Genomic DNA, 18,841 nt, shown 5'->3' with positions numbered 1-18,841 from the left:
TAACCGTTAAAAACTAGATGGATTAATGAATGAAGCTATATATAAGAAATATGTGAAATCAACCAAGGAGTAAAAAAGAAACCCCTATAAAAACTATTCTGAGGAAAAGTAATGAAAAAAAGGAAAATGAACAAGAAGTAAGATAATCAAGTAATAAAGTGATGTTTTAGGGTTACATATCATTCTGAACAAAATAACAAAAAAATTAATATGGTATAATTTACACTTATTTTCTTTTCAGATATATTCTTTAATTAATATGCCATTTCAAACCCTTACAAGTATGAATTTTTAAAACTATATTCTTTCTTTTTTAAATAACAGTGAGCTATTGAAAACTCAAAATCTACCGAGTTGACCTTTCTGTTAAATCTGTTTAATTCACTTGATATAATTAAAAAACATACATTGTAAAAGAAAATATAGAATCAAACTTAGTGTGATTAGCATATGATAAAATGATAATTAATGTAATAACTCTTCAAAGCTTTCCCTAAAACTTTTGATAGATCAAATAATATTTTAGCTCTTATCCTTGCTTGATGAGCACACATCCTAATTCATGATAATCAACTTATACTGTGTAAAACATCTTCAGAATGTTCTACAACAATTAGTGATTTTATATTTGAACAGTACCATATTCCATCTACTTATCTATCTGCCTAAAATTAAATAATTAGTCCTCTTTTGCAAGAATGCAAATGATTCTCAGAAAGTAAATTGGAAATATGTCTTAAGTTACATTTTTTTTAACTTGGTTTTCCCAATAGAGTTAAGGAAAACTCTTCATCCTCCTACTTTTTATTTTTGTTCTTTCGTTATTTCTCTCTTTCTTTCCCTCTCTCTTACTCTTATTATTTTTGTCAAAACATTGACTAACATCAGAGATAGGTTTGTAATTATCCACTGTGGAAATTTGGAATGATGTTGTCTGCATTTAACAATATTATTATTTACTCTCTGGCTCTGATTCCAAATAGTACGCTTATACAAATACCAAACGTTTGCTGTGAGTGTTTACTTACTCACATGCATATATAGTATAAGGCCTATATTTAGCAGTTCATCCTTTATTAAAATAAAATTTTACCAATAACGAACACATAAGTTAACTGTTACTTTCTCTAGTAAAGCAATCTTCATTTATCCTCTTCAGCTCTACCACCTAGAAGACATAGGACTTGAGCACATGAGCTAAGTTACTGAGTATTTAGCATAGTAACAAGACAATGATTAATGCTCAGAATAAGAGGATACATTTATAACCATCAGTTCTTCAACTGCTCTTTGAATGCTTTTGTATTTCTTTGTTGTGTTTATGTGACAAATAAATGGTTAGTACTATAAATGAGATAGCAGCAAGCTATATGTATTGTTCCTGCTCACTGAAGTTAGAGTACGTTTTAAAGTATAAATATAACCATGTATCTTCTTGTCCTAAAATTCCTCATTGGCTCCCTTTCTTCAGGATGAAATTAAACCATCTTATTAAAGGCTTCTGACTTGGATGCTTTGTCTTCCTCCCCTGCTTCATCTCTTTACACTTTACAATAAAACATATCTATTAGGCTGACTTCCTAGTTGAAGGCAGTAGAATCCATTCAAACTAGTTTAAACAGAAAAGGAAGTTGCTTTATTTTTGCAAAAAGGCCCCCTAATATGCACAAATGGTAGTAGAAAAACAGTAGGAAAAAAAGTAAACCATAATTTTTTTCCTCTTAACATTCACAAAAAATAACTAAAAATGGATCAAAGATCTAAATAAAAAAAACTAAAACTCTAAAACTTCATGAAGAAAATATGAGAAAATATTTGCAAATGCTTCAGATACGACACAAAAGTAGAAACAATGAAAGAGTAATATTGATACTTGACATCTACAAATGCTAAAATGAACAAATTTCTTTTTTAGGTCAATTATACAAAAATGGAAAGACCAGAAACAGACTGGAAGAAAATATTTGCAAAACATGTGTCAGGAAAAGGTTGTGTATCCTATATATATAACTAATTTTTGAACTCATTTGTAAGATAATCAAACTGATTAAAAAGAAATGTGCAAAAATGTGAGCAGCATTTCACCAAATATGGTGTGTGTATGTGTGTGTGTGTGTATGTGTGTGATGCATAAGCATGTGGAAATATACCCAACATTGTTAATCATTTGAGAAATACAAACTAAACCATAAGAATACACCATCACATAGTTGTTAAGATGGCTAAAATTACAAAGTTTGTTAATACCTAGGGTTGTTAAAAGTGTGGATCAACTGGACCTCTCATTCATTGTTGGTGGGAATATAAAATGCTACAATCAACTGGGAAATAAATAGTTCAGCAGTTTCCTATTAAGTTAAAGATACACTTATAAACAGTCAGTGATTCAACTCCCAGATATTTATCCAGCAGATATGAAAAATATCCATACAAAGCTTATATCCACACAAAACTTACATTCCCCACAATGGAAAAAAAGGATCTCTGCTTTAGATCTAGTTGTTAGAGAAAGTCTGTATAAGAATGATTTAACTTAAAGCTTGATTGGCAGGAAGAAGCAAGCCATGCCAAATCTAGGAAAAATATTAAACACTAAACAAGTAGCTGGCACAAAAGCTCTAAGATAGTAACAAAAGTGGCTAGAAAGAAAGCTAATATTTATTTAGAAGAATGAGCTAATATAGTTATGGCAGGCAGTGAAATTATCAAGAAATATGGAAGCCATACCAAAGAAAATTCTAAAGCCCAGTTGTAGAATTAAAAATCAACCATCAGTATTTTCCAACAACAGTGTAACTAAAAATATTATAAGCAACAGACAACAGTATTCTGACTTCACAAATATCCAGATTGTGTGTTTATATTATAATTCCTTCTCTATGTATACCATGTAAAACCTCCATGTATCTTAAAAGACAGTGATGTTAATATCAATACTGGCAGAAATAACTTGACTGGTATATAATTAATTGTCCAATCTACCTGGGCCTGGTGGCTCACACCTGTAATCCCAGCACTTTGGGAGGCTGAGGCAGGTAGATTACTTGAGCCCAGGAATTCAAGACCAGTCTGGCAACATGACTAAACCCCGTTTCTACAAAAATTACAAAAATTAGCCTAGCTCGGCATGGTGGTGCATGCTTGTAGTTCCAGCTACTCAGGAGATTGAGGTGGAAAAATCAACTGAGCCCAGGAAGTTGAAGCTATAATGAGTCATGATTGCTCTACTGTACTTCACCTTGAACGACAGAGTGAGAACCTGTCTCAAAAAAAATTGTTCAATCTAATGCCACATTATATTTTGCTTTATATTTGGGGTATATTTTATTTCATAGTTTATTATTTTTCCCTTCATGAGTTCTAATAGTTTTCTCCTCGACCTAAGGTTAATCCACTTTTACCATATGCTTATCATCTAGTGCATAGAACCTCCCTTTTTGTCAAAGCACTCTAATTGTTGCTTTCTACTCATTTCAGAATGAATGTTTTCTATATGCCTGCTGCAATGCATATCTTTTCCTGTTACTTATTTTCCTTGAACTCATGGATTAGAGTTTCTCTTCTATATTTTTTGTTTGCAATTTTCTTCCTTATTTGTTATAATTCACCTTCAATTAACTTGTTTGGCTAAAGTATATGAAAACAAAACCTTTGGAATTCTTGCACATGCAAAAATGTTACTATGATGTTCTCACATATGTTTGTATAATGTGTATAATTGCTTACTATACATATTAATTAAAGATTCAAAATTGCTTTCTATAAGAAGCTTGATTCACTGTCCCCTAGCCTCCTATTTGGCTTATGAAAATTCATGCTGTTGATGCTAATATAGTTTTGGCAGATTACATCACATTTCTAGTTAAATTTAAGTCAAAGACAGTTATTAATAAAGAATCTTAAAATGTGAATAATGAAGAAATTTTCTCTGATCAGAAACAACTATCTCTATTATCTCATTCTAAAAGTTATTGGCTGTTATTTAACCTGACTCAACTTTTCAAAATAAACCCTAATAAATAAACATTATTGTGTGTTCAAACTAAAGCAATTCATATAGTTTTTCCCTAAAACAATAAAAAGTGAGACAAAGCCTTCTGTAAAATATACTTCTGAACAAGTCGGTACAAAATAAACATATCCTGAATTTCCATCTTCTTAAAACTGGATACTTCATAATCTCATGTCATCATTAACCTTAGTGACAAGGCTAAGGATAGATGTTTGCAGTTTCAGTTAGGGGTTGTTACTTCTAAATCTCAAGCAGTCAAGCATAAACACATGTTAACTTTGGGAAACTTAACCAAATGATTCAAACTCCACTGGTAATGAATGATGTAAAGGCAAAGTGGCTCTTCACAAAAAGGATGGAAGCATCCAGCTCTAAACATATTGACCGTGTGTTCTACTCCTAGGCATTCTGCTGCGTCTGCTCTGGATGAAGCCTATTCCCCAAATAACAGGAGTAGCCAAATAATAGGAGATGCCTTTTAGATTGGTTAATAGGTAACACATACAGTTAAATAGAAGGAGTAAGTGCTAAGGTTTACCAGCAGAGTAGGACAACTACAGTTAACAGTAATGTACTAAATCTTTCAAAATACCCAGAAAAGAGGACTTGCAATGTTCCCACCATATAGAAATGATACTCTAAATCATTTCTCAGATAGTATAAATCATAAGAGAAAGGATACTCTAAATGTCTTGACTTGATCATTACACAGTCTATGCATGTAACAAAATATCACATGTATCCCATAAATATGTGCAAATATTAGATATCAATAAAAATAAATAAAATATAAAATAGAATTTTCAAGAATAACTTTTTTAAGAAAATAGGGACAAGATAACATATTGACTTTGAGTTATAATTTTTGTGAAGAGTTGTTTTTATTAAAAAGTATTTCAGGTTATTTAACTAAATAATTTTTATTCATTTCTGACTGTATTCACAAATGTTACAAGTCTGCATGAAAGTTATTAATAATTACATGTCTCTTATTCCAGAATTACAAACAGCTAATGAAATTTTGCTGGGAATCTCACAAGCTCAAATGTAAGAATTTTTTTTTTTTTATTTTTACTTCCAGAGAACCTACTAAATAGACTAAATAGAAACCTTCAGTTTATAAAATTTTAAAGTACTCTCTCCAAATCCTGCAGAGGTATATTACAAATGATGGTGGAAGCTAATATTACAATGAAAAGCAAATTCAGTTGTTATTAATTTTCTCTTTATTGGGAAAGTAAAAACGCATGCATTATACCCCTACACACATATATTTACAATTTCAAAAATTAATTTAAGATGATAGAAATTACAGAATTCACTTACTAAGGATAATTAAATAAAACCAAAACCAAAAAAAGATAACAAATACAGTAATATCCGTGATAGGATAAAGTTATGTATGTCTAGCCCATGAGCAACACATTTTGCATTTTAAAAATATGCTACCTTAGAAAAACAAAATATGAACAGAGCCAGATTTTATTTATATATCTTGATCAAACTAATTGCTTTCATATGGATAAAGCAAGTTTTAAAGTAATAAAAGAGAAAAATAATTTCCTAGCTATAATTTGTGTAAATACATGTGAACTTCAATTGATCAAACAATATTTCTACTTAAGCCTTTCTATGCTGAGCAAAACTTCATTTATATCTATTGCTACATTATTCTTTCCAATAAAAATTTTAAGTAAATTTGGTAGCTTTCTTAAAATAATTTTTGTAGGATATTTCCCATAGTGTAATGCTTCAAATGGTGATAAAAATCATGATTTTTTATGGAAGGTTGAGATAAAGAAGGAAAATGATGTATTTAGGTGCAAAAGAGGGCAACAAATCTAATGGACAAAAAAGCATAAGTGACATCTCAAATCTACAGATGGTGTTCCTCTGGAATCTTCATAAATCACTCATTATTTTGAAGTTTTAATATAGGAAGGTGGCTATCACACACTCAAATGACTCCATTATAGATTTTCTCTTTCTAGCTGCAATAGCTCATTCAAAAATTACACATGCCAACCAATTTAGAAAACGTATAAATATTATTCCTCTTAAAATTACTATAAATAGATATAGTCTTTACTATATATATCTGTACATTTTATACGGACAACTTAGGGAACTGCTAGGCTCAGGTAAATTCATCACGTGCATGTTTAGATGTTTATTCGGCCTCTCAAAGTGCTGAGATTACAGGTGTGAGGCCATTTTCATTTCTAAGAGCAACACTAAATAGGTTGGATCTCTCCTTGAGTAGTTCATAAAAAGTAAAATCGTTCTTTATTTTTTATCTTTAATGTAACTGTGATCAATTTTTATGAGACTGTCCTCAATGACCCTGCCACATTTTGAGCAGCCTATGATTATTTTTTACTGTTTATGATGCAAACCTCATTTTCTTTTTGTGTTTCTATTTTCCCACCAATCCTTGCCAGTTTGCTGTTTATCTGTTCCTGACGGCATTTTGTTTCTGAGTCCTTTGATCTTTTGACATTAGCAGTATATCAGAAAAGCCAGATTTCATTTGAGTATTTTTTAAATTTTATGGAAAATGCTGTATTGCACTGTGATGTATTCATTATTTTTATGTTCTTCTTTTGCCTTTTCTTAGTCTAATTATTTTCCCTTTATTTTTATTCTTCATGCATTTTTGGATTTGCCCAGTGTCTGTTGTGATTCTTAACCACATTATAAGTTATTTATGTGCAAGTTATTTGTGAAATATTGTGAATTCATTATCTGTTTATATTGGGCACGCATTAGGGTTGAGCTGTAATCTATAGGATACTTTCTCATCAAATGCCATATCTGCAGATATAACTCACAGGCAATCTTGCAAGGTATTTTTTAGGCTCAGTAAACTCCATATCGTATAGAATTTGTGTTCTTAATTTAGTCTTTCCTTTTTCTGTTTTCTGGCAGAAAACAATTATTGAGCTTTTTGTGACATATTTTGCCTGGCACTGTATATTTATCCTTTTTTTTATTTTCAAAGATGGTTTTGTCACTACATAATCAAGATTCAAGCACATTCTGTCTCCCACTAATGTGTCAAACATTGATCTTCTTCCAAAATAAGGGCTTATTGGTTTTACACCTAAGAGTTAACCATCTGCTTTGATAACTTTTGCCCTTTCTCTTTCCAAAGTCTGAATGCTTTTGGCTCGTTCCAAAGCCTAATGAACTTGTAAGTATATACCTTATCCCAATCCGATTTTACCCAAACTATAAGCCAAGCTTTACATGTTGTATTCAAAGAGTATAGATGTTCCTTAATTACATATAAAATATTTTGTCAATCACCTCGTTATTTGGGTTGGCTTCAGAAAGAAAGACAAAGAGAATGCTCCACATACTGTATTATCTTAATTCAGTGATGTCAAACTTTTTTTAAATAAATAATTTGCCATTCATTTAAAGTTAAAAGAAATGGGGCGTGACATAAGCAAGAGGGCAGGATAGGAGTCCCCAGGCTTCACTCCCTCTTAGATCCAATGGCAACAGAAATGGATTTTTTTGATTGCACAGCCCCTCTCACAAATTGGCATTGAACCACACACAGAAAATTAGCCTGGATCCATGGTTTGTACAGTGGGAAAAGTGTGTTGGAAATGGACATCAGCTTCCCCACCATTCTGGGACCCTTCACAGAACACTTCACTCCTGTATCATCCCACAGGAAACACTGCGATACTGACAGGGTTAGATTAACTGTGGTCAGTTAGAACCAAAAATGAAGGTGCAGTTCACAGTGACCAGTGTGCAGATCATGGCAATTTCTCTGCACTTGAGCCAACAGAGGTTGCACACCAGAGAAACTAGCCAACATCATACTGCAGGAAGCATAGTCCACAGGTCTTTCAGGCATCAATCTGTAATCATCTTCCAGCTATTCCCCAGGTTGAGCAGCAACTGCAGGTCAGTGATTACCTGCAGAGTGAGCATTTACCCTGCCCAAACCCAGACAGAAATAAGTAAACCAACTAAGTCTCCCTTTAAATCTTCCCCAGACTGGCTGGCAACTGCAGGTCAACAATTACCCATGGAGGGAGAATTTTGTCCCACTCAACCCTAGCTGCTGAGTGGTGACTCTGACAAACTTTGCTGCTCTGCTTAGGTCTACCTCAGGCTAGGAAGCAAGCCCAACACCATGCATAGCAAGGAGCATAGCCATTGATTTTTACTCATCCCCGTGTGGCTGAGAAGCAACCCCAGAGACTTCACCCGCCCTGATGCCCAGCACATAGCTCTGCTCAAATACAGATTTTAAATAAAAATATTATCTAGCTAGAGGAAATAACTTACTGCTCTGCTGAATTAAAGACAATTACAGAGCCTAGCCAGCAGCACCACATGATGGCAGAGTCCAGCTACTGGTCTCACTAGAGTGTGAAGCACAGTCAATAGCACCATTTGACCTCAGAGCGCACAAGCAACCCAGTCTAACTAGAGGACTCAGTAGTAGGGTCTTCTGTCCAGACTTGCTACCAGCCAGCCCATCCATGATCCCAGGCTAGACTAAATAGTAAAGGTTTATCGCCTCCAAAAGACACTTGCAAAAAATGGAAGAAGTGGCTACCTCCTCAACATAAATAAACAAGGATTATTTTTCAAAATTGGGGTAATATGACAACAACAAAATAAACTAATGAAGCTCCAACAAAGTACCTAGATGAAATGGAGATCTATAAGATTACTGACAAAGGATCCATAATGGTCATCTTAAAGAATTTCAGTGAATGCTAAGAAAATACAGATCGAAAGTTAATTCCAATTTAAAGAAAAGGGAAGAGCAAAAGGTTGGAAGGGCACAGCCAAGTGAAAAAAATTAGTATCAGTAAAACTCCTACAGGTACGGTCAGGGGTTCTGTTCCTCTGCTTTGTTGAGTTGTAACTCTTTTGAGTTCTTTTTAAGAAAAATTGAGATCATACATTCTATTGAACATTTGTGTCAGAATACTGTGATTAAGAGTAAAGTTTCAGTTATCATGGTATAACTGGATTGATTTTAGAGAAACCAAGAAAATGAAGTGAGAAATAGCCGAGTAATGTTTGCCGCTTGCCAAGAAATAGAATGATAAAGAGAGAGGCACTGGATTTCCTCACATGCTCAGGATGAAGTTTTGAGCCAATTTTATGGGACTATTAAGTACATGGTAAATGATGGGTTATATTTAGCTGAAGTATTACTAGTTGAATAAAAATTAATAACTAACAACCTCCATCATTACCATATGTTTTCTTCTGTGGTTAACTGAGATCATTGTAAAAAATACAGTACCCATTTCTGGCATTTTTTCCAAATGACCTTAAATATGTACTTACAAATATTTTAGTTTTTGTGTTTAAACATCTACTCTTAGCTAAATGCTCATTCACATGCTCACACAATTCTGTTAATTTTTGAATACATAGAGCATTCTTCTGTTTCAAATAGAACTTAAGGTTCTCCTTAATCCTAAAGCAGTAATTTCACTAGAAATCTTGCCATTTGGGAGAAATATTTAACTATCTGTTTTGATTTTTAAAGATGATATTATGACCGATGACCTAACAGTATAGCATGGGTGAGGAAATACTAATTGCTTTTTTTTCTTTCAAATTTTTTTCTCCTGTATTGTGCCAAATATATATCATGATAAGTTTGCTTTTCTGTAAAATTTTATCTTTCATAATAAGCAGTTGACAGTATTATTGTATCATCCTCTCTTACCCTCCACACAAAATTGAATATTTTTTTATTGGATACACACACATCTGCAACTAGAGACATTTCAATCAATCAAATTAAAATCGACTTCTTCTTAGACAAAACGTTATTGTAATATTTTCCAAAATCATGTTCTCCACAACAAATTTAATTTGTCCAGCCACCCTTATTTTTCTTCAGGGTATCTATAATGTTTCCCCAAATGTGCTACTGATTAGTTTTTTCTTTTCTTTATTTCTAGAGCATGGAAATGTGTCTCTTTTCAAGAAGGTATTTACATTTTCAATAATCACTTAATTTTTTAACACTTTCTTTCCTCTTGGGTATTATTTTACTCACTATTTTTTAAATCACCAATGTGCCCTTCTGTATAGAATTAGATGCCTTACACTTTCGTTTCCTTGAGTATTACATTTTTTTAAGAAAATTAAATGATAAACATAAGCCAAAGTCCTATTGCACACTGGTACAAGAGAAGAACCTTCTGAATAAGCTAGTTCAAAAAACCCAGTATTCTGAGGTCATTATATGGACAGAGAAAGTATTTAAATATGTTTATTACATTAGCTATAAGACAAAATATATATGGTTAAAGATCATAAGATTCCTGACAGCTTGGTGGCATATAACTAGGTTTCTTAGAAAACAAGAAAATTTGCTTAAAAATTTTAGTAGGAATCGGCAATCTAGGCCCCAGTTGTGCCCAAACCTCACTTGCTGGTAAGGGACTGAGATGACTAGGGCACTCGTAACAGAACTTCAGAAGGATGGCACTGAGGGGAAGACATAGAAGCTGGGCTGAAGGAGGGGGAAGCTGGGAACCCTTCATGGGGCTGCCTGGCACCAGAACTCATTCCTTACTCCTGACTACGGGGGAATAGGTGAGTTGAACTGGCAAGAGCAACCTGCTCTCATCATGGGCTTCTAGAATCGCAGAAGGAGGAAACCCCTTGACCACCACAGACACTGAAGTTGACAGGGAGAGCTGCTTAAAGTGGTATGGGCAGTACACTAGCTGATGATGAGCCTACACGATTTGGCGAGAGAGCTTCTATAGTGGAGCATGGGCAGGGATACTCATACCCCTGGGCTCAATTTGCTCTTGAAGGATATTTTAGTCCTAGGGGAACTGGTGGACCTGAACTCTGCAAAGTGATCTTGCCCATCAGACTGGCTGGTCTGACCTGAGAACCCCGTGGGCTGCTGATGTCTCCTGGCCCCGCCTACTTGCAGGACAGCCTTGGTTACCCTGGGGGCCTGCATCATAGCTACTGCTCTGGAGGACCATGCCTGAACAGCAGACAGCTCCAGCTGGGTGGCTCTGACCATCCACTAGCCCACTGGCTCCTTGATAACACTGCAGCTTCCTCCAGTCCCACAGCCACCCCCAACATCACTTTTCCAGTACATGTGTGTATGGCAGGTTTTGCCTTTCTTGCCTCATCAGTGCACATGTGTGCTAGCAACCTGCCCTGCCACTGCTGTGGTGGGAATGCACTCCGATCCTCTTCCCGCTGCCAGACCACCATTGCAATCAAAGTCTTGACAGATACAGAGCCAGCAAGCCCCACTTCTGCCAGCACCCAGTCTTTGCGCCAAAAATACAGGGAATGAAACTAGGCACAGAGAACAGCGGACCCTTCCTCATCATGACCCACCTCGCCTGCCTATGGCACACTGAGAGTGTACAGAGTCTTGAACCCATCAGCACCCCACCTCTGTCCTAATATCACCATCACTAGTGCAACCATGCAGGCCCTCTTCTCCTTATCCCCCAACCTGTGCTACCTCCACCACTGTGGTGAACACCAGCACAGAGGCAGGCATGCTGACACCTACTAGCACCCTGCTGCAGCCAACATGTACACCCTATTGTGTTGCCACTGCCACTGCCACTGCATCAGGCATGTGCAAAAGTGGGTGGATCCTCCTGCCATCGCACTATGAAATGCACTACTCTGATGGGCTGACAGCAACCTTCAGAGTGTAGTTACTACTGGTCCCAAAACTCCTCTGCACCCAAGTGCCTTGGATTCTTAACTTAGAGGAGTCAGAGGAAAAAGTCGTGGCCTGATACAAGTTTCTCAGAGTTAGAGAATGGAGTCCAGGAGTTGGGGGCTGAGCATTGGCCCCATAAAATCTTCAAGATACAAAGCTCTTCAGGTCAACCTATCTTTTACCACAATCAAACAGCCAAGGTTATGAAATAGGATAAAATAAAAATCCAAACGTTAGCAACTTCAAATAATGAAGAAACATCAGCTCACCAAGATGAAAAAGAACCCACACAACAACTGACAATTCAAAAAGCCAGTGTGCCTTCTTTCCTCCAAATGCCTGCGCTACCTCTCCAGAAATGGTTCTGAACTTGGCTGAGATGGCAGAAATGAAAGAAATATAATTCACAATATAGATAGGCTGAAGATCATTGAGATGCAGGAGTGCATTGAAAAATAAAATGACACAGGAGCTGACAGACAAAATAGACCATATAGAAAAGCATGTAGCCAACATGATAGATCTGAAAAATACATGACAATACACTACAAGAATTTCATAATACAATCACAAGTATTAACAGCAGAATAGAGCAACCAGAGGAAAGAATTTCGAAGCTTGAAGACTGGCTTTCTCAAATAAGACAGATGAGAATGGAGAAAAAAGAATAAAAAGGAACAAACAAAACCTCCAAGAAATATGTGATTATGTAAAGAGACCAAATTTATGGCCCTCTGGTGTCCCTGAAAGAGATTGGGAGAGTTTAAGCAACTTGGAGAACATATTTCAGGATATTATCCATGAGAACTCCAACCTAGCTACAGGGGCCAACATTCAAATTCAGGAAATGCAGAGAACCCCAGTAAGATGATTCACAAGCAGATCACCCTAAGACACATAATCATCAGATTCTCCAAGGTTGAAACGAAAAAAAAAAAAAAGTTAAAGGCAGCTAGAGAGAAGGGTCAGGCCACCTTCACCGGGAAGCCCATTAGACCAATAGCAGACCTCTCAGCAGAAACCTTACAAGCCAGAAGAGATTTGGGGTCAATATTCAACATTCTAAAAGAAAACCAATTCCAACCCAGAACTCATTTCTGGCTAAACTAAGCTTCATAAGTAAAAGAGAATGCGTTCCTTTTCAGACAAGCAAATGCTAAGGGAATACAAGAGCTTCTAAAAGAAGCTCTAAGTATGAAAAGAAAAGACTGTTACCAGCCACTAAAAATAACACTGAAATACACAGACACTATAAAGGAACCACACAAACAAGGCTGCATAATAACCAGCTAACATCATGATGTCAGGATCAAATCTACACATGTCAATACTAACCGTGAATGTAAATAGGCTAAATGCCCCAGCTAAAAGTCACAAAGTGGCAAGATGGATACAGAAATAAGACCCATTGGTATACTGTCTTCAAGAGACCCATCAAACATGCAGTGACAACAATAGGCTCAAAATAAAGACATGGAAAAAAATCTGTTAAGCAAATGGAAAACAGAAAAAAAAAAGGGCTGCAATTCTAAATTTCAGATGAAATAGACTTTAAACCAACAAAGATCAAAAAAGACAAAGAAGGGCATTACATAATGACAAACAGTTCAATTCACTGAGAAGACTGAATTATCCAAGATATACATGCACCCAACACAGTAGCACCCAAATTAATAAAGGTCTTAGAGACTTTTAAAGAGACTTACACTCTCACACAATAATAGTGAGAGATTTCAACACCCCAGTGACAGTATGAGACAGATCATTGAGGCAGAAAAATAACAAAGATATTCAGCACCTTTACTCAGCACTGGATCAAATGGACCTAACAGACATCTACAGAACTTCCTAAACAAAAACAACAAACATTCTTCTCATCACTACGTGGCACATATTCTAAAACTGACCACATAATTAGATGCAAAACACTCTTTAGCAAATGCAAAGAACTGAAATCTTAAGAACCACTCTCTCAAACCACAGCAGTAAAATTAGAAATTAAGACTAAAAAGTTTATTCAAAATTATATAATTACATGGAAAGTAAATAACCAGCTCCTGAATGACTTTTGGGTAAATAATAAAATGAAGGCAAAAATCAAGAAATTCTTTGAAACAAATGAGAACAAAGATACAACATACCAGAATCTCTGGAACACAGCTAAGGCAGTGTTAAAAGGAAAATTAATGGTACTAAATATCCACATCAAAAAGTTAGAAAGATCCGAATTGGCAACCAGACATCACAACTAAAAGAACTAGGGAACCAAGAGGAAACCAATCCCAAAGCTAACAGATGATGAGAAATAGCCAAATAAGAGCTGAACTGAAGGAGATAGAGGCACAAGAAACCATTCAAAAAATTAACAATTACAGGAGTTGATTTATTTAAAAAAATAATAAAATAGACCTCTAGGTCTATAGAGAAAATCCATATGAACACAATTACAAACAACTAAAAAGATATTAGCACTGACCCCAGAAACATAAAAATAAGTATCAGAAAATATTTTGAACACCTCTATGCACACAAGCTGGAAAATCTAGAAGACATCGATAAATTCCTGGACAAATACGTCCTCCCAAGACTGAGCCAGAAAGTAATTGAATCCCTGAACAGACCAATAATGAACTCTAAAATTCAATCAGTAATAAATAGCCTACCAATCAGAAATGCTTACAACCAGATGAATTTACAGCTGAATTCTACCACATGTATAAGAAAGAGCTATTATTGTTCCTACTGAAACTATTCCAGAAAATTGAAGAGGAGGAACTCCTTTCTACCTCATTCCATGAGCCAGCATCATTCTGAAATCAAAATCTGGCAGAGAGACACAATAAAACAACAGCAAAAAACAACTTGAGGCTAACATCCTTGATGAACATTGATGCAAAAATCCTCAACAAAATACTAGTGAACTGAATCTAACAACACATCAAACACTCTATTCATCATAATCAAGTAGGCTTTATCCCTGGGATGCCAAGTTGTTTCAACATATGCAAATCAATAAACATGATCCAACGCGTAAGTAGAACTAAAAACAAAAACCACATAATCTTCTCAATAGATGCAGAAAAACCTTTCAGTAAAAGTCAACACCTCTTCATATTAAAAACTCTCAATAAATTAGTTATTGAAGGAACGTACCTCAAAATAGTAAGAGCTATCTATGACAAACCCACAGCCAACATCATAATAAATGGGAAAAAGCTGGAAGTGTTCCCTTTGAAAACTGGCACAAAGATGCCTCTCTCCACTTCCTAGTATTGGAAGCCCTAACCAGTGCAATCAGGCAAGAGAAAGATATAAAAGGAATTCAAATAGGAAGAGAAAGCCAAACTATCACTGTTTGCAGACAATATAATCCTATATCTAGAAAACCCCATAGTCTCAGCCCAAAAACTCCTTCAACTGATAAGCAACTTTAGCAAAATCTCCAGACACAAAATTTATGTACGAAAATCACTAACATTCCTGTACAACAACAGCAGTCAAGCCAAGAGCCAAATCAGGAGCAAAATCCCATTCACAATGGCCACAATAAGAATAAAACACCTAGGAATACAGCTAACTATGGAGGTGAAAGATATCTAAAGCGAGAACTACAAAACACTGCTCAGGGATGATACAAACAAATGGAAAAACATTCCATGCTCGTGAATAGAAAGATTCAATATTGTTAAAATTGCCATACTGACCAAAACAATTTATAGATTCAATTCTATTCCTATCGAACTACAAAGGACATTTTTCACAGAACTAAAAAGGAAAAACTATTTTAAAACTCATATGACTTTTTAATGGAAAGTCAGGAAACAACAGGGAGGGGCTGGAGAGGATGTGGAGAAATAGGAACACTTTTACACTGTTGGTGGGACTGTAAACTAGTTCAACCATTGTGGAAGTCAGTGTGGCAATTCCTCAGGGATCTAGAACTAGCAATACCATTTGACCCAGCCATCCCATTACTTGGTATATACCCGAAGGACTATAAATCATGCTGCTATAAAGACATACATGCACATGTATGTTTATTGCGGCATTATTCACAATAGCAAAGACTTGGAACCAACCCAAATGTCCAACAATGATAGACTGGATTAAGAAAATGTGGCACATACACACCATGGCATACTATGCAGCCATAAAAAATGATGAGTTCATGTCCTTTGTAGGGACATGGATGAAACTGGAAATCATCATTCTCAGTAAACTATCGCAAGAACAAAAAGCAAACACCGCATATTCTCACTCATAGGTGGGAATTGAACAATGAGAACACATGGATACAGGAAGGGGAACATCCCACTCTGGGGACTGTTGTGGGCGGGGGGGATAGCATTGGGAGATATACCTAATGCTAGATGACGAGTTAGTGGGTGCAGCGCACCAGCATGGCACATGTATACATATGTAACTAACCTGCACAATGTGCACATGTACCCTAAAACTTAAAGTATAATAAAAATAAAAAATAAAAAAATAAAAAACTCATATGGAAAATAAAAGTCTGAATAATCAAAACAATACTAAGAAAAAAAATGCTGAAAGCATCATGCTACCCAACTTCAAACTATACTACATGGCCAGAGTAACCAAAACAGCATGGTACTGGTACAAAAACAAACACATAGACCAATGTAACAGAATAGAATGGCTAGAAATAAGGCTGCACACTTATAACCATCTGATCTTTGACAAAGCTGACAAAAGCAAACAATGGGGAAAGACTCCTTATTCAATAAATGTTGCTGGAATAACTGGCTAGCATATGCAGAAGATTGAAACTGTCCCACTTCCGTGTAACATATACAAAAATCAACTCAATATGAATTAAAGACTTTAATGTAAAACATACAGCTTAAAAACCTGGAGGACAACCTAAGCAATACCATTCTGGATGTATGAATAGGCAAAGCTTTCATGATGAAGATGCCAAAAGCAAGTTCAACAAAAAGAAAATTGGCAAATGGGATCTATTTAAACTAAAGAGCTTTTGCACAGCAGAAGAAACTATCAATAGTGTAAACTGACAGCACACAGAATGGGAGGAAATTTTTGCAACTGTTCGTCTGACAAAGGTCTAATATCCAGAATCTATAAGAAACTTAAACACATTTACAAGAAAAAACAAACAACCCTGTTAAAAAGTGGGCAAAGGACGTGAACAGACACTTTTAAAAAGAAGACATACATGCAGCCAACAAGCGTATGAAATAAGTTCAATATCATTGATCATTAGAGAAATGCAAAACAAATCCACGTGAGATACCCCTTATACCAGGCAGAATAGCTATTATTAAAAAGCAAAAAACTAACAGGTGCTGGCAAAGTTGAAAATAAAATGGAACACTTATACACTGTTGGTGGGAGTTTAATTCAACTATTCTGAAAACCAGTGTGGCAATTCTTCAAAAACCTGAAAATACAGCTACCATTTGACTCAGCAATACCGTTACTGGGTATATACCCAAAGAAATAAAAATTGTGTATGTTTATTGCAGCACTATTCACAATAGCAAATACATTGGATCAACCTAAATGTCCATCAATGGTAGACTGGATAAAGAAAATGTGATACATATATATCATGGAATACTATGCAGCCATAAAAAAGAATGAGATTATGTCCTTTGCAGGAATATGGATGGAACTGGGGGCCATCATTCTTAACAAACTAACAGAGGAACAGAAAACCAGATACCACATATTCTTCTTTAAAAGTAGGAGCTAAACTGTGAGAACACATGGCCACATAGAGAGGAACAATAGACACTGGGGTCCATCAGAGTGTGGTGGGTGGGAGGAGGGAAAGGATCAGGAACAAAATAATGGATAATAGGCTTAATACGAGGGTGACAAAAAATCTGTTCACCAAACTCCCATGACACAAGTTTACCTATATAACAAACCTGCACATGTACCCCAAACTTAAAATAAAAGTAAAAAAAAAAAAAAAAAAAAAAACTGTAGGAATCAATTTCTCTCCAAAACTAAGTTTTAAGTGACATTACCAAAATATGTCTATCTCAGATCAGGCTTGTGTTAATTTTTCTTTTATAATTTTATTTTATTGAAAACATCTTAAAAGCTTTCATCTTTTCTGAAATGTTCTTTCTTAGAGTAATTTTTTTTTTAGTAAGCACACAACTGGAACTGGTTTGTGCTCTATAACAAAAGCCTACACTACAGGCAACAATAACCATAGACTCAGCTAATATACCATCAAGTGAAGATGTTCAAGTTTACTATTGTCTTTTCTATTCTTTCTTCCCTTAGGTTCAAATCACTTGCTTTGTCTGCTCAAAGATTCGCTGTAAGAGGCTATTACATTGGATTCTTCTACTTAACTTTTCTAATTTTTTTAATAGGCCAATTTACACAGGTGAGAGTAGTTAGTAATTGCCAGTCTCCAATCAGTAATTAGCTCCAATTAAGCCTTCCCAGCTGCTCATTCAGGCCTGTGCTGACTTCCCTTAGCCAATTTAAAGAACCAAACATCAGTCACAATTTAGGCTAAAAATGTAAGAATCATTCATATCTCATCATTCTGATGTACAAACTATTTGATGACATCCAATTATCAATGCAAATTACTTATCTTTTGAGGTCTCTAATATATCCAGCTGTAGGTACATCAGTATCCAGGTGGCAAAACAAGATCATAAAATATACTGGAGGTTGGTGTTACTATCCTTCAAATAACTAATAATATTTCTAAAAATCTATCCTAAGGAGAAAAATAATCTCAACACTTTTATACAAATGTATTAATTCCAGATTTTCTAATAATTGTGAAGCTTTAAAATGAAACACAAGTTTGAAGTGGGAGTATTTAAAAACAGTAAACATTGTATTTTTAATACATTATAAAACTTTTGGGATAATATTTTACAAATATTTAGTAATCCTAAAATTATCCTTAAATAATAAATATTGAATTAACTTTTAGGTGTTTTACAGTTTTACATTTTACATTAGGTCTGTGATCCATTTTGAGTTAGTTTTTATGAAGGTCATAAGGTCTGTGCCTAGATTCATTTGTTTTGCAACAAATGAATCTAGGCACAGAAATGGAAGGTTAGTTGTTAACAGCACCATTTGTTGAA

At 35.1% G+C, this 18,841-nt stretch overlaps 1 long non-coding RNA gene across 1 annotated transcript in view; it reads left to right on the top strand.

Moving 5' to 3' along the window:
- The window catches only part of LOC109029245 (uncharacterized), a 172,065-nt gene extending 168,303 nt beyond the window's left edge, over positions 1 to 3,762 (top strand). The window contains exon 5 of the long non-coding RNA XR_010133466.1: positions 1,916 to 3,762. This is a non-coding gene — a long non-coding RNA (uncharacterized lncRNA). The remainder of the gene's footprint in view (positions 1 to 1,915) is intronic.
- The last annotated feature ends 15,079 nt before the right edge of the window (positions 3,763 to 18,841 follow it).

The sequence above is a fragment of the Gorilla gorilla genome, chromosome 1 (genome assembly GCF_029281585.2).
Source record: "Gorilla gorilla gorilla isolate KB3781 chromosome 1, NHGRI_mGorGor1-v2.1_pri, whole genome shotgun sequence".
NCBI lineage: Eukaryota > Metazoa > Chordata > Mammalia > Primates > Hominidae > Gorilla > Gorilla gorilla.
Note: the sequence above shows the minus strand (reverse complement) of the source record. Positions and strands in the feature narration are given on the sequence as shown.